This window comes from Euprymna scolopes, chromosome 21 (assembly GCF_053919585.1).
Source record: "Euprymna scolopes isolate OS-2025 chromosome 21, ASM5391958v1, whole genome shotgun sequence".
NCBI lineage: Eukaryota > Metazoa > Mollusca > Cephalopoda > Sepiida > Sepiolidae > Euprymna > Euprymna scolopes.
This window is the reverse complement of record NC_136502.1, coordinates 25,443,477-25,459,504: the sequence shown is the minus strand read 5'-3', so window position 1 is coordinate 25,459,504 and position 16,028 is coordinate 25,443,477.

Here is a 16,028-nt window from a genome sequence, read left to right as displayed (position 1 = left end):
AACCTAATTCTTATCAGTACACACAATATCTCGCTTACAACAACATTGATTCAACTACACAATAAACATTTAATATCACCAGATAATATTTTGATAAAGTACAACATAGTAAACCGATTCCTTGTATCATTGTGATATAACAACATTAATATATCCTTATAGGATGAATATCTGGAGACAAGCGGTCTGCAAAAATGAAACAGCTACTCAAACTTTAATTTGTTATTGTTGTTCATAGATCATTATTTCTTATTGCTCCACAATTTGCCTTAGCTTGGAGATGAAGTATTTTTATCATATATATATATATATATATATATATATATATATATATATATATATATATATATATATATATATATATATATATATATATATATTGTACTTCCTTTTACTAATAAAGGGGCTGTATTATACCAAGGATACTCTTATATGATAATTTCGCTTCCAATTTGTTTCATTGTAGTAAACAATAATTCTTGGTTTAATATGTCACACAATATTCAAGAGTGTACAACAGTTGGAAAATATAATTTACTTACTATATGCTTGCATAAATAAAATGGAGTCTTTTTCTAAGGTTGGAATAGTAGACAGCCAAACTAGTAATTGGATTTCAATAAAAATTAGCATACAAATGCTCAGTTGGTCAAAATAAATTTAAAAGTGATAAAAGTCAAATCTTAGACAAAGAATCTATTTCTCAATTTAGTTGCTTTATAGTTATGAAATAAAAATGGAAAAAATGATCCACAGATTAAATATGCATAAAATATGTTTGAATGAATAAATGTCATTTGATGACAAGAAATGAAAAATGTAGATTAATCCGAAAAAGGAAGAACTGGATGAAATTGAAATCAACAATAGTTTTATTTGGATAATATGAACTATGCATTTACAAGACTATTTTGAAAAATTGTTTTCTTTTTCTTATATATGACATTTTAGTTCATTAAAAACAGGCAAAAGTTATAGCTCATTGACTTAGAATGTGTGCTTACTGCCAAATTGATGGTTGAATATGATTAAATTTGTGCACGTTTTCATGAAATACTAATTCCTATTAATTCATTGAATGAATACTATAATAATTAGTTCACTGTACCTTATCATAACAAGGGGCCATACAATATTTCGGCCAGATCAGCCCAATAGTTTCCATGAAAAAGGTGAAAAGATATGACAAAACTAAATGAAAATTGTTTTATGTTCATTTAAATTTTTTCTTCAAAGATTATAAACAAACTTATTTATATATATCAAAGAATAAAATCACATGGATTAATTTATATAAAGTTTAAAGACAACTGTGTTGTATTTCAACTGATGTTCATATGGTGTAATCTGAATAAGACATTCGATTTTGTATTCGGTTTTCAGGTTTGAATCTAACATTGTATGCATAGTATATGTATTTTAGCTCAATCCTATCAATGAATAGATTCTTAATTTGTGTATCTAGTAATTTTATTTCAAACATCAGTGAGCAGACAACACACACAGATATGTGGAAGCATTTAAAATTTTGACAAAACAAAAAAGAAAAAATGCTCATTCAAACTAAAGTGTGATTGACAGGCAAAAGATATCATAAAGATGGGATTAAATATTGTTCAAATAAATTATTTATATTTTCAGATGAAAACACCCAATACTTTGAAGCATGGTAAAATATAGGTATGTATTTTGAATGAAAAAAAAATAATGAATTTAATTTTTAATGTTAAAAAACTATTTAATTCTATTTAATTAATTTTTACATGTTTGTGACTTAAAAAAATGTATTTTTATTTAATCCACTTTAAAAATATTTTCTTTGAAAGAATAATTTTCATCAAATTTCTGGCTCTAAGCAAACATTATATTGTGTTCTCTAAATATCTTTGTAGTAATCAATTACCCTCTTATATGATACAACTAAAATTAAAACTTTGAAATATGGACATCCTTTAATTGTATTGAGAAAACATTTGATAAAGTAAAAAGTTTAATGAAAAGAAGATATTAATAAAGAAATGTCAGAGTATAGTTGTCATATAATACCAAAGCATCTGTTTGTTGAAAAAGTTAAAAAAAATATATTCAGAATATCTATTAATAGTAATCACTATGTGTTTGGTGTTGAAAATATTTCTTTATGATATATTGACATGGGAAAGAGAAATATTGCATGTCACATTTTTTCATTGCTAATAGTAACATTCTATTTTTTACATGAGAAATATATTCCTCTTTTTTTTTTTATTAAAAGTCAGTTATGTGTTTGGAAAGTATTCAAAACATAATTAAAATTTAATTCAAAGTATTTTCTTTGTTTGTTTTGGAGCATTTTCAAAGACAAATATTTTTTGTGGTGGCAAAGTAATATAATAAATGAAAGGATTATTTAAATATGTATTAAAACAAGGTAAGTGTTTATATACACAGTAATTGTTAATTATTGAAGTTCAAATAAATTTATGTATAAAAATAATAAAGACAAACTGAGTTTTTTTGTTTTTTTTGTTTGTTTTGTTTTTTGCTTTGTTTATTTGTTTTTTTCACAAGCCTGTTTTATACGCAGTCCATTCATGAAAAAGATGCTATTCTGACTGCCAGTACCTAATGAATATATATATTTGACCATTAAGAGAAATGTATAAAAATTATCAATTTCTTATTTGTTCTAATACATAAACAAAAGAGAACTAAAAAAAAAAAGAACAAGTTTCCATAAAAAAATGTAATACATGTATGCGCATCAAAGCTTCTTGAAGCATGAATAGAATGAAAGATGAACTTGTTAAACATTTATAGAAATCTGCTCTCCAAAACCATGTCAACAGAACTAGTCTGAATATCAAGGAGACTGATGTTGTCTCAAAGGCACTTTGTCAGAAATGGTCTAAATAGAGAAGTGATTGACCACATATTGACAGAACTAATCTGGGCAGAGGAGTAGTGTAAAACCATTGCTGTTAACTCAAGCACAAAAGAGGGAAAAGAAAATTTATATTTGTGAGCAATGGTTGATTGCTTTATCGTCTCATGACCTGGGACTCCAAGTAGTAGGAAAGAGCTGCCTGTTAATTCATACAAATAAGGAAGTTAAATAACCTGTTTGCCATTCCATATGGATATACAATAATCTAACAAAATCGAATGATTAAAAAATATATGCAGTTAATAAATGAATTTCTAGGACATTTTCAATTTTAATCATTTACCAGGTAAACTCGTTATTCAAAATGTTATTTACCAGGGGTGAATGCTTTTACTTTTTTGTTTTTTATAACAAGTTAATAACATTAAATTAATCTTAATCTGAACTCATAAAAAGTACATTTTTATATGGAAACTTCTTTTCATTTTAGTAACAAGTTAAAGAAAAGAAAGAAACAGTAAAATCTAGCCAAATTTCTCCATTGCTCTAGTAGGCTAAACTGCTAATCCCTCTTTTTGTAAAGGAAACTAGCAGAGTTGTCTGGCCTTTTCTAGAGAAGGATGAAGGTCATAAAATAAAAAAATAAAAAAAATTTTAAGAGTATAAAATCTTTCTTTTAAAACATCCTTTCTCTTGACATCCACTGCTTTCCTCTCACCCTCTCACAATTGGTTCAATGTAATAAAATGAAAGTCAGCAGCAGTTGACTGTTTGACTTAGTTTCAGTGTTGTTTTAGGGACAATTATCAGTAATAATGAAAATAATTTTCTGACCTTTTCCTGCACTTATTTAATCTCTGCTAACCTCAATAATTTTTTATTATAACTGGACTGGTGTCATACAGAATTTGATAGTATAAGGTTTGTAATTGTATTTTTGGTAGTTTCTGAGTTTTAATCAAATGTACACATTGAATATCCATTTCTGTAGTAACCTTTATGATTACATTGCGGTTATAATAACCTAATAGATTGAAGTTATAATATTGCATCCAAGTGGATAAGATAGATAAAATCAGTTTGGCTACAAGAATAATACTCAGCGGCCAATGCAAAGACTATCTGCATACATAAGCAATACACAGCTGGAAGCTATGGAAGCGACATACTAGATATGTGGCTACATTAAGTGCCTAGGTGACATTCTAAAAAATCGATTAGAAAGTTGGGGATGCAGGGTTGTACAAAAATGTTATATATTAACGAATTTGATTTTGGATCTGGAGAAAAAAATGGTTGACTAGAGAATTGGACTTCCATCACTTCCTGTTGCCCTGCCCTACACACACGTCTTTACAACTCGCATTCACTCTATTCAATTGTTGCAACAAATAATAAAGATATACCATTATATTCTTATGCATAAGTGTTCATTGTCTTTCTTTTAAACTATCAGAAATATACTACATGCACAAAAGTATGTCTCTCGTTTATATATAGATACAGCTGGAAGTGATTTCAAGCAAGTCCAACCATGCCAAAGGTCTAGTGTTAGTAATCTTGCAAGCTGAGGGATGGTTAACAACCACACCTATATTATAGGCGACCTTAAAGTGGGTACTGGACTGAATGATAAGAAATTCATTGATTTCCACAACAGCAGCACTGGGAATGAGTTACAGGATGGATTTAGCCAGTTTTTCATCAGAAACAGTTTCTTTACAAATGTTGCAGTCAGTGTTGGATGTCATCAAATATTCTTTGCAACCATGGCCACCTCCTCCAAGATGTATTCGTTATTTGAAGGAATGGTTCAGCACTGGGAAGTGATCACCAACCAAATAGTGCAAAGCTGGTCATCGATATTAAGAGACAAAAATAATATTCTTTGATGACCAGCAGTGAATTGCAGTGCCCATAACATGATCCTCATCTGTTTGTCTTCATAACCATTTGAGATACATCTCTTGCTGCGGATTAATACTGTTGACATAACATCCAGTTCTAACAAATTCACAGCTACAGTTGATTCAAGAGTCAGCTTCAAAAACCAACAACACGTACAAAGACAAAATTTTAAACGTCACAAATGTTCTTCTAAGGATAGGCAATAGTGCCTGATCAAACTCTGGATAATATCAGCTTCAATACCCAAATTACCAAAAACACCATCACTGTTAACCTATGTCAGATTGAGCTGGTAAACAACTACATCTATCTTGGCCAGAAACTGACGACGGAGTACAGGATCAGCCACCATTTTGGATTGGTACATTTGATTTACTATCATCATGAAATTTATATGCACGCAAATATTAACATACAATCATCTAATCCTTTTCATTTGTTGTTGTTATACCATGTTATTGGCAATATAATAATATACTTAGCTACAATTTATTTTTTTTTTAAATGATCTAATCCAGTCCATGCAACTGCTAATATGAAACATTTTTAAACAATCACTTAAAAATCACTAAAGGGAATATACTATGCTAAATTGAGTTCTCTACCTTAAGACTAAAAATATGCAAACAAATAAAATTTACAAACTAAAATGATTTAAGTGCATCCCAGGCAATGCCATGCAGATATAACTAGTTTAGAATAAATTTGGGTTGGTTTAATGGTCATGTTTGAAGACAATTAAGACATTCCTGTTTCTTAATCACACAAGATGATTTATTTATTATTTGAATGCAATTTTGTTTTCGATCATTACATTAGCTATATTTAACAATAAGTAAACATTGGAGAAGACAAAATGTACAACAATTCTTTCAAACTAAGATTTATTGAATATGTTAAGGACAATAATAGTTGTGCAGCACAGCATAAATTTGGAATGAATGAAAAAGAAATGAGACTGGAAAAAGTGTAAGGACAGAATCAGTGATGATTCAACAATACAGAAAAGGTGTGTTGTTTGTGTAAATCTTTATGAAGGACTAGAAAAAGTCAAATTATTGATCAACCTGTGCAAAATCCTTCCTTTCAACCTTAAAATTATACCCTTGACTGATTGCAGGAATTAGAATAATTTAAAAGAATTGTTTAATATTGTATTAGTCATGCTATTCTCATCGTGGATATCATTCACATTTCAACTGATATAACCTTGTTTTAGGAGTATCTTGTCAAACTAGAATTCATGCAGGATTTCAAACTGAACTCCTTGATTATCCACATGGACACATGATACAATGAATAAAGGTGATACGTAAAATTAGTTGTATGTGATAGTTCTATGAACATTTAAGGTTCAATTCTCATTACAGGTGATACTAAGAATATAATTAAGAATCACTTCTACCCAATCATGGCTAATGGAACGAGAACAATCTACTCCCATTGATTAAATAGAGGGTTAAATTTGAAATTTCATATAGATTCCTTCATTTGACATACCAGGTCCATGTGAAGAAGGTCTGAAATTACATTCGAGATGAGAATAGTAGTCTGAATAATACAAATTATCAATCCTCTTTTCGCGAATTCTGAAATATTTTTTATTACTAACTAAATATTAGTTTATGGAAAAAGTTTGTGCACCACATTAAATAATGATTTATTATACAAGAATTTATTGGAAATTAATTATTTTTCAAAATAAAGATTATTATTCATGACTTTTTGCCAATGATGTGCCAGCTTTCAGATTTGGTTAAAGTACTAATCCTTCAGCATTGAATCAAAAACTTTTAACTTAGATTGGTAACTATTCATAAACAGCTGCTTTAATGGAGAAACGTTTAAACTATGCCTAAATATAGCAAGGTTTTCATATGGTACAATTATTTTAAAATGACGCAAACTTTTTTCTTAACCTACTAACCTGTCCTATGGGCAGTATTTAATTTTTTATTTTAACAACTGAATTCAACAGATTATTAAATTATTTGAACTAATAAAATTATGTTTAATCTAACATATCTCTTTTTACTTATTTGAGTAATTGTGACACTGTGACTTGAGCAGAACCCCAGTGCCTCATCGGTGTAGCTAGCCCTAGGGGATTCAACTCCTAGGTCAAGCAGGGTGGAACTGGATCCGCCCACTAATTGCTATAGTACCTACAAGCCCTGATTACATTAGCTATACATCCACGAGTAGATATCAGGGTGGATGTATATGTGTGTTGGCAACGATCAAGCAAAAATGGGGAAAAAATTATTTGCTTTGATTAAAATTGGTTTCCGAGTGAAGAGGAAATAAGATTTTGATTGTTGACAACAAAAATCTCAACCCAGAGGTTGATCCTGTTTGACTCTGGCTAAAAACCCGGACATGAGATTGCAATTGTCATTGAAAAGCTTGGTTAAGGGCAACCAGTCTGGCATAGACAGTTGACCAATTATCTTCCAGCAAGAATCGATGTGGCAAGTAATAATTGGTGAATGAAAGAAAATTGTAACCCCAGAATCGACCACTGTCCTTAGTATAAATTACACTGCACAGCCGTTTTTAGTCAGACAGAGAGAATTTTGTTTGAAGTTGTCATGAAGAGAGCCTAGTGTTTAAGGGGGTTGTCATGGAGAGAGTTCTAGGTGTTTAAAGGTTCGGCATAAAGCAGATCAGTTCCCCAAAGATGTACAGATGAAAGAATCTTTAAGGTATTTCGGAGATTCATGAAATCTCTCAGAAGAAATAGCAACTCAGAAATCTAGGACGGAGACTGTCGTCACTAACTCGTAAACAGCAAAAGATATTCTTCTGATATTGATCCATTGACCCAAGGAAGATTGGTTGAGTTCAATCCAGTTGATAGGAAATTCCAGAAGAGACGAAAAGACTAAGTTAAAACTTGATTATTAATGATGCATGAGAGTGAAAAAAAAAAAACCCTACTTACTGTCTCTCTCCACAGAGATGACTGCTATAGATGAGGACAGGAAAGGGAAAAGTGAGAGGGAGAGAAAATAATGACGTCTGTTACTAGTCTTGTTGATCGAAAATGTACATTCATTTTGTTTCTCTTTCCTTTTATTGACTATTTTTTCTTTGTTATTTATTATTGTTTTATTTTACCATCCTGAACTGTGTGATTAACATTGTTTTTAAATATATATCTTTGAAAAATCAAAAATAACAGCTCATAGCATCCATTTTACATTAGTTGCTGCTGAGAAAAACAAGTGGAAACAACCTTGTTTTGTTATGCCCTTTCTTTTTGCTCTCTTGCTGAGAAGAATGATACATTGACCTGTTGAGTGATGATCTTTTCACATTTCACATTGAGGAGTCTCAAGAACACTAAAACTTTTGTGTCTGACATGTTAAAACAATTATATGATACGAGTGAAGCTACATGTTATAACTGTTAGAACTTTTTATAACCAAGTGTGGCTGGCTCTTCATTTGATTGCATAGCCCTGTCACTCATTGAAGCAACATACAGATGACTTGTCATGCCCTGCTTGTGTTATATAATTTATCAAAATTTAATAATTTTACTTGAATTGTGAACTAATGTTTGTTTTTATATAAACAATTACTAATAAAGATCTTAAAATGTAATAGTGAGAGTAGAAAACGCATTGTGGATGCGTTATCGGCAGCTCCCGTTACTCTTGCTTCTCCTTATTTGTCCCTCCGTCCTCATTTTTTAATGTGTGATTTTTCTGACAAAGGGAGAAGAAAAAGCTGTTTTCTAGGTTGGCAGTATTTTGCTTGAACAGTTGGCAGAGATGTTGGAAATTTTCTGTTTCTATGTCTATCCTTGTAGCCATGTCACTAGTAAGGGTGCTGGAGGTAAACGTTTTATCTGGGCTGACGTTATCTGCCTGATAGTCAGGAACTCGAACTTTGGATTAACCACTAAGGAGGCTGTCCTATCGGCAGGTGCAAAGTACTGGGGCTGCTGTATTGCTATTTGGTGAATGAATTCTGAACCATGCAGTAGCTTCTGGTGGGGCCTCTCGATGTCATATTAGTGGGTAATTGTTACAGCTTTACCTTATGTTCTACAAAAAAAAAAAAAAAAAAAAAATTCTTCATTTCTTTTTCTCTCTTAGTTTCCCCTCTCTGTCCTGCTCTAAGCAAATCTGACGATTTGTCCACAAATTCCAAAATTCCATCATGACAATTTCAAGAAAAAATACACAATTAAACCCGGTTCTCCAACTTCCAACGTAGACCCCCACTACCATGTCTCCTTCTCCAACATCAGGGGTCTACATTCTAACCTTCCAGAGGTTGAAACCCAATTACAGGAGACTAAACCAGACCTTTTATTTTTAAGTGAAACTGGCATTGGACAGACTATTTCCCTAGAAGAGTTCGCAATTAAAAGATACTCTAACTTAACTTCTAAATCTGACCCCCAAGATCGCCATGGGCATGGAATATGTGCCTATATTAAAGATGGCTTTCCATGTGGTAGGGACATCTCCAGAGAAGATCCTAACTTACCCTATATGTGCTTCCGGGTTGCTTTAGCTGCATTTATATTTACTCTCTATCGCCCCCACAACAGCGGAGTTACTATCTTTAAAAGCATATCTGAGAAAATTGACCAAGTCCTATCTGCTTATCCTTCAACTAACATTCACATATGTGGAGACTTCAAAGTTCACAACGTGGAATGGTTGACCCACTCAAACAAGACCGATGATGAGGCGAGGTTCTGTCATGATTTCTCCATTGCTTATGACCTCACTCAGATTGTTCACGAACCCACCCGTGTTCCCGATACTGACGGCCAGTATGCAAGTCTTCTAGACCTTTCTCACAACTTGCCCTGAACTGTGTTCAGCTTCTATTCTGTCTCGACTTGGATCTTCCGACCACTCTGTCATATCAATTAAGATAAAAATGAAATGTAATAAGTCCCCAGATGTACTTCTCCATCGTATAGTATATCAATACTCTATGGCTGACTGAGATAACTTCTGCACATTTATATCAGATCTACCTCTGTGTTCCATGTTCTGTCATGATTTCTCCATTGCTTATAACCTCACTCAGATTGTTCACGAACCCACCCATGTGCCCGACAATGACGGCCAGTATGCGAGTCTACTAGACCTTTTTCTCACAACTTGCCCTGAACTGTTCAGTTTCTGTTCTGTCTCCTCTTGGATCTTCCGACCACTATGTTGTATCAATTAAGATAAAAATGAAATGTAATAAGTTCCCAAAGGTACCTCTCCATCGTACAGTATATCGATACACTAAGGCTGACTGGGATAGCTTCCGTACATTTATATCGGATCTACCTCTGCATTCCATGTTTAAAAAGGATGTGTCCTCTTTAGTATCAAACCTGACGGAATGGTTAATTGTAGGTATAGACCATTTCATACCCTCGAAAAAGTTCCAGCAAAAACATAACAGCCAGCCATGGTTCTCTCCATAATGTGCTGCTGTCATTCCGCACAGAAATCACTTTTTCCACTGCTTCCAACATAACAGATGTATGGAAACTAAAGCCGCTTTCAGGACTGCCAGCAACCATTGTAAGAAAGTAATAAAGAATGCAAGAGAGTTGTATGCTCAGTCCGTCAAGTCCAAAGTAGCTGAGCAGCGGCTTGGTACCCACCAGTTTTGGCAAATAGCAAACAGAATCCTGAACAGAAGCGTGTGCTCTATCCCAACTAGCATCAATGGACCTGAGGTAATCTCGTCAGCATCAGACAAAGCCAAACTCTTTGCCAAGAACTTTGCAGCTAATTCTACCCTTTGCGACCAAGGCCGCCAACCCCCAATATTTCCTCCTGTATCAGAAAACACAGTATGTGATATACAAACATCTGTACGTGATGTTGCCAAGCTAATCAAAAACCTTGATTCCAGTAAAGCAACTGGCCCTGACGGTATTCCAATTATAGTGCTCAAAAAACTTCAACCAGAACTAGCGCCCATACTTACAAAACTGTTTAAACGTTGTCTTACGGAGAATAGATTCCCATCAGCCTGGAAAATCTCATCAGTATGCCCTGTATTTAAGAATTCAGGTGATCGCTCATCCCCCTCTCAGTACAGGTCAATAAGTCTCCTATGCGTCATGAATAAGTTGCTGGAATCTGTATTAAATACAGAAGTAATCATCCATCTTAACAAAAATAGCCTTCTTAGTGACACTCAATATGATTTCCGTTCTGCTAGATCTACAGCAGATGTGCTTACAGTTATATCTCATAGAATTAGCAAATCTCTCGACGGAGGCAACCTTTCTACGGCAATTGCTCTTGACATATCTAAGACCTTTGATAGGGTATGGCATAAAGGTTTACTTCACAAGATCTCTAGCTATACCATAGCTGGAAATGTCTTCTCAATTATTAAATCATTTCTCTCTGATAGGTTCATAAGAGTTGAGGGGCAAAAATCCGAAGCTCACAGCATTAATGCTGGAGTCTCTCAGGGGTCCATCCTGGGACCAACTCTATTCCTGATCTACATTAATGATCTTCCAAATCACATCCTTACATCATTTGTAGACATTTATGCTGATGACACTACCATTTATGGTAGCACATCTAAGACAGTAAACGATCAAGTTCTCTCCGATTCTCTCTCCTCTGATGTTGAGCACGTGGTACAATGGGGTAAGGAGTGGCTGGTTACTTTTAATGCATCTAAAACCAAGCTTTTATCTTTACATCATCAACACACTGATCCCCATCTGGCATCAATTGAAATGAATGGCTCTCGTCTTGGGCAGGCTTCATGTTTTGACAAGCTTCTGGGCTTAACCTTTATTCCTCATCTTAAATGGAACACGTAGATCAAATCTGTTGCCAAGGCTGCTGGTAAAATGGTGGGATCTTTCTATCAATTCAGTAGATATCTCACTGCTGATGCAATTCTCTATCTATATAAGAGCCAGGTACGTCCAAGGATGGAATACTGTTGCCACATCTGGGCAGGAGCTGCTAGTAAAGAATTGTCCTGCCTTGATAGAGTTCAAAATAGACTTTGTAGCCTCGTAGGAGATGTCCTTTTCTCTTCCCTGCAACTTCTATCTCACAGAAGAAATGTTGCGAATTTGTCTCTGATGTATCGTTATTTTCATGGAAAGTGTTCGACTGAGCTTCAGTCTATGGTCCCCCCTCGCCAAACTTTCATAAGAAACACTCATCTAGCTGAAAACACTATCAATAATTCCCCCCACTCTTTATCTGTGCCTAAACCTAAACATAGATTCCATGATCAAAGCTTCTTTCTTAGAACTGCACGCCTGTGGAATTGTCTTCTGTTTTCCTGCTTTCCGGCTGACTACAATATGGTTGTCTTCAAGTCTAACATAAACAAGTTCTTGATGAGCCGTTCCATATAAGTTAACAAATTTACCGAATTGATTACTATATTGTCCAATTTCTACTGTACACTCTTTAACCCTTACCCTCGAGTGGCCTCTTGGCCTTGATAATGTAGTGATGCCTGTGTAAAAAAAAAAAAATATCTTTGGAAGCAAAAACTGAACATAATGTTTAAATTTAAATATGCTAACATTTTGTTTTGTTTTGAATAAAACTACATATAGAGAACGTCATTTAATTTCAAAACATTTTTTAAAATCTTTTGCAAAAACATTGTTTATATATAAATATTTTTTGAAAAAGGAAACAGAAATATTTATTATATTTGAGATTAGAAATTGTTTTAAATATCACCATCTTTTTTTTTTAAATTGGAAGGTTGTAAATATGTATTTTTGCATTCAAGCACATTTTAAAAACAATAAGTGATGCAAAGTGTTATATTATCATGAAACATGTAAACAAAAATAGCCAAGACAGACAACATTTTATATATATATCAATTATATTTTCTCATATAATTGATAAAAGATAATTAATCTCTATATGTGTGAACATTATTGAATTGCATTGTACTGACCAAAGATTTAGATCACAAAACCAAAACCACTACTACCATCCTCTCCAGCACTATATTAAACCTTCCTCTTCCCTACAGTGTAAAAGACAGTTCTCACTTCTTAACCCTTCCTTACACCTAGTCACCCTGCTTACTGACTCCTCCCCTACCAGCCTGCTGCTACCATCCAAGTAGAGCATGCTGGTGCCTTTTCAACGAGAACGAGGCAGAGTTCACTGAGTCGACGTCCAGTACACACGTGTTTTGACGACTGCTATACTCATGTCATCTTACCATGTTCGCAGTGTTAACAGAAAATAAAATAATCCTTCAAATTAGTACAGGATTATAAGACACATAATTCAAATGGAATGTGTGACAGACAAATAAAACTGATTGAACTTCAATATCAAGAAAAAATATATCAGAAGGAAAGAGAATGATCAGAAACTTGTATGTCCAACTATTCAAAGATGTTGTCCTTGAGAAACAGCACTTGTTGTTCAGTGAGAATCTTTAATTTGCTGTTCGAGATGATAGTAAAAGAAACAAACATTATTCTAAAAACAGAAATTAACATTTGAAAAGAATTAAACAAACAAATTATTTTCAAATGAATGTTTGGAGATTATTAAAACATATATTCCAAGATTGTTTATATTAATGTGATAGGTGTATGTGTCTCTGCTTATATCCACTAATTAGGTATAACCTATCAGACATACAGATTTGAAATTTTAATAAGAATAGTCTCTTATCAATGCAGATTCCATCAGAAAAATGTCTACGAATGATGTAAGGATGCGATTTGGAAGATCATTAATGTAGATCAGGAAAAGAGTTGGGCGCAGGATGGACCCCTGAGGGACTCCAGCATTAATACTGTGAGCTTCTGATTTTTGCCCATCAACTACGACTCTTATGAACCTATCAGAGAGAAATGATTTAATAATTGAGAAGACATTTCCAGCTATGGTATAGCTGGAGATCTTGTGAAGTAAACCTTTATGCCATACCCTATCAAAGGCCTTTGATATTTCAAGAGCAATTGCCCTAGAAAGGTTGCCTCTGTCGAGAGATTCGCTAATCCTATGAGATATATAACTGTAAGCAGAGTTGCTGTAGATCTAGCAGAACGGAAACCATATTGTGTGTCACTAACAAGGTTATTTTTGCTGAGATGGTTGATTACTTCTCTATTTAACACAGATTAAGGCAACTTACTCATGACGCACAGGAGACTTATTGGCCTCTACTGAGAGGGGGATGAACGATCACCTGAATTCTTAAATACAGGGCATACTGATGAGATTTTCCAGGGTGATGGGAAGCAATTCTCCTTAAGACAACGTTTAAACAGTTTTGTAAGTACGGGTGCTAGTTCTGGTTGACGTTTTTTGAGTACTATAATTGGAATACCGTCAGGGCCGGTTGCTTTACTGGAATCAAGGTTTTTGATTAGCTTGGCAACATCACATACAGATGTTTGTATATCACATACTGTGTTTTCTGATACAGGAGGAAATATTGGGGGTTGGCGGCCTTGGTCGCAAAGAGTAGAATTAGCTGCAAAGTTCTTGGCAAAGAGTTTGGCTTTGTCTGATGCTGATGAGATTACCTCAGGTCCATTGATGATAGTTGGGATAGAGCACACGCTTCTGTTCAGGATTCTGTTTGCAATTTGCCAAAACTGGTGGGAACCAAGCCGCTGCTCAGCTACTTTGGACTTGACGGACTGAGCATACAACTCTCTTGCATTCTTTATTACTTTCTTACAATAGTTGCTGGCAGTCCTGAAAGCGGCTTTAGTTTCCATACATCTATTACGTTGGAATCAGTGGAAAAAGTGATTTCTGTGCGCAATAGCAGCAGCACATTCTGGAGAAAACCATGGCTGGCTGTTATGTTTTTGCTGGAACTTTTTCGAGGGTATGAAATGGTCTATACCCACAATTAACCATTCTGTCAGGTCTGATACTATAGATGACACATCCTTTTTAAACATGGAATGCAGAGGAAGATCCGATATAAATGTACGGAAACTATCCCAATCAGCCATAGTGTATCGATATACTTTACGATGGAGAGGTACGTCTGAGGACTTATTACATTTCATTTTTATCTTAATTTATACAACATAGTGGTCGGAAGATCCAAGAGGAGACAGAACGGAAACTGAACATAGTTCAGGGCAAGTTGTGAGAAAAAAGTCTTGGAGACTTGCATACTGGCCGTCATTGTCGGGCACACGGGTGGGTTCGTGAACAATCTGAGTGAGGTCATAAGCAATGGAGAAATCATGACAGAATCTCCGCTCATCATCGGTCTTGTTTGAGTGGGTCAACCATTCCACATTATGAACATTTAAGTCTCCACATACGTGAATGTTAGCTGAAGGATATGCTGATAGAACTTGGTCAATTTTCTCAGATATGCTTTTAAAGATAGTAACTCTGCTGTTATGGGGGCAATAGAGAGTAAATATAAATGCCATAGTGTGAGCTAGTGCTACTCGGAAGCACATATAGGGTAAGTTAGGATCTTCTCTGGAGATGTCCCTACCACATGGAAAGCCATCTTTTATATAGGCACATATTCCATGACCATGGTGATCTTGGGGGTCAGATTTGGAAATTAGGTTAGAGTATCCTTTAATTACGAACTCATTTAGGGAAATAGTCTGTCCAATTCCAGTTTCACTTAAAAATAAAAGGTCTGGTTTAGTCTCCTGTAATTGGGCTTCAACCTCTGGAAGGTTAGAACGTAGAACCCTGATGTTAGAGAAGGAGACATGGTAGTGGGGGTCTACGTTGGAAGTTTCAGATCCGGGTTTAATTGTGTATTTTTTATTGAAACTTGTCATGATGGAATTTTGGAGTTTGTGGACTAGGTCGTCAGACTTGCTTAGAGCAGGCTTTTGATAGAATATTGCATAAAGTTTTACTTCACAAGATTGAACTATAAAATAGCTGGAAATTTTCTTTCAATTATTAAATCTTTTCTCTTTGATAGTGTTATAAGAGTAGTTGTTGATGGGCAGGAATTAGAAACTCATTATATTCACACTGACGTCCCTCAAGATTCCATCCTGGGCCCAACTCTTCTTCTGATCTTCATCAATGAGCTCCCAAATCACATTCTTAGATCATTCGTAGACATGAAGATAACACCACAATCTAATACTTCAAAGGCCAGCAATAACCAAAATTTCCACTACTTATGTTTACTATGCTATAATCACATTGACTAATGTATACCCATTAACCCTTATCCTCAAGTGGCCCCTGGGCCTTGATAAGTGGTGATTCCTGTGTAAAAAAAAAAGATCTTTCTGATTCTC